Genomic DNA, 2,685 nt, shown 5'->3' on the forward strand with positions numbered 1-2,685 from the left:
CGCGAAGAACTGCAACAGAAAGGAGCCAAAGTAAAACAAGTGGTGCAAGTAACACGAAAACAATCGGACGGTAGTCAACATAAACTGCCAATATACATAATTTTAGTCGACACAGACCAGGATATGGCGGAGCTAAAGCATATAACCAACATTGGTAGACACATTTCTCCTGGGAGACCTATAGATCACAGAACAGAGCGTTGCAGTGCCACGAATGCTTGAACTTCGGCCATACATCGTACACCTGCGACCTAAAGTACAGGTGTATAAAGTGCCTTAATGTGCACGCACCAGATGCGTGCCAGAAACTGCCAACTGAGGCACCGATATGTGTGAACTGTGGCAACGAACACCCGGCAAACTACTCAAAGTGTAGTGCACTTCTCAACTACAAGGAGAAAAAGGAAAGTGATGCTCTCAGGAGAAGACAAATATACAGGCCAGCACCAACACCAGTGCCGCTGACGAAGAGCTTTTCGTCAGCTTTAAATAACACCAATGCTGGCCCAAATGCAAAATCAGCGTTTCCTCAACTCAAAAAATACATTACAATACTTAACTTTTTAACAGCATCTCCGTAAACCAAACGCGCGACTTACACAAAATGCACTTTAACTCTAACGGACTTAAAAACAACGTGGAAGAACTGAAACAGACGATAACAAAATACGATCTGGACATAGTACTGAATAACTAGACGCACTGAAAACCTACGGACAGACTATATATCAACAATTACAAAGTTTACAGAAACGACAGACAGACGGACGCACGCGGATGGGGCGGTACTGCTATTTTAATCAAGTCTAATATCAGACATGAGAAAGTGCCAAACCTGACAGCGGGCCGTTCTGAAAAAAAGTAACCATAATATCGATTTACATCCCGGCAAGGGGACTAGAACATACGGACTTAAAAAGATTACTGGACTGGAACAGATTTGTACTTATGGCAGGAGACTTTAACGCACAACATACATCTTGGAACTGTAACTTTAACAATGCGAACGAAACAGACTTTACGAATACCTGACCGAACACAACACCACAAACGCACAACTACACTATCCTGATACGCCACCGAACATACACACCATCACAGTACGATCGATTTGGCATAGACAAAAAATCTACACGTAACATCCGAACCCATAACAAAACCACTTTTTAACTCCGACCATAATCTAGTTTTCATGTCCATTTCAGACAGACTAGACGTTGACCAGACTCCCAAACGCAAATGTTTAGATTACTCCAGAGCCAACTGGCCATTTTTCAGAGACATCATCACAAACAACACACGACTCACAATGCCAATCGATACCAACACTGACATAAAGGAGGCTGTAACACACCTTACACTGACAATCACAGACGCTGTACAACAGACTATACCGACAAGAACAACACCAGCCAACGACTTGCCACAACATATTTTATTGAAAATAAAACTTAAAAATCACACGAAGAAACTGTGGCAACGTACCGGTGACAGACTACTCAAGAAACATGTGAACAGACTGACAAAAATTATTTCCAATGAAATACGTGACCACCGAAACAACAATTGGACCAAAAGACTCGAAAACTTAAATACTGACCCACACAAAATTTGGCAGACAGCAAAAAGACTGACGCAGAAACCAACATCCATACCTCCACTCAAATTAACTGACAATAATTACGCAACGACACCAGCAGACAAGGCGAAAATATTGGCAAAAAACTTTGAGAACATACATAAAAAAAACGCCAATATGTCAAACGCAGACCTGAAACAAGACGTACACGAGACAATTCAAAACTTCACTGACCTCCACAGGGACAAAGACTTACGAATAGACCCTGCCACAGTTTCCGAAATAAAGACAATAGTTAAAAAATTACCGAACAGAAAAGCACCAGGATCGGACGCACTACAAAACATAATACTTAAACAATTGCCGACGAACGCCTATATTTTACTTACTCGCATAATAAATAGACTAATGACAAAATGCTGCTTTCCCGCTTCTTGGAAAACCAGCCAGACATACCACAGAACTACAGACCGATCAGCCTCCTCAACACAATGAGTAAGGTAGCCGAAAAGGTACTACTCAAAAGACTTAACAAACACATAAGACACAACAAAATCATACCTGACACACAATTCGGTTTTAAAGAACGACACTCCACACTACACCCACTGACAAAACTCATAGAAAATACAGTTCTCAATTTTAACAGACGAAACCATACCGGATTTATTTATTTATTTATTTATTCATAAGCAAGCCGTAATCAATAATAATAGATATTATTTCAGGCTCTTGTCAAGCTTATTCATAGTTAATATTAAAAGGATAGTAATTTTATAATAATCATAGTAGCTGCACAAATGTCGCTTCTGAAAAAAAAGAGCTGAAAAAAAGCATTCGAACATTAAATACAACGTTCATCATTAAGTTCATCATATTGAAGTCTATTTGACCACCAGTCAAGCTCAAAATTCTTGCACAAGTTTGAAAGTTATACTCATTAAAAACCGTAAAAAATTTAAATTAATAAAATAGCAATAAAAAATAAAAAATATATATGGTTGTACAGGCGATCAAATGGTCAGACTACATAGATAAAGGATAAGGATTATGCAAGAAAATAGTTATTGAAATCAAATTGAGAAAATTCAGTAATGTCATAAAAA

Source organism: Ctenocephalides felis, unplaced genomic scaffold (assembly GCF_003426905.1).
Source record: "Ctenocephalides felis isolate EL2017-DRISC unplaced genomic scaffold, ASM342690v1 CF-g0.4_SCAFFOLD_02222, whole genome shotgun sequence".
Lineage (NCBI taxonomy): Eukaryota > Metazoa > Arthropoda > Insecta > Siphonaptera > Pulicidae > Ctenocephalides > Ctenocephalides felis.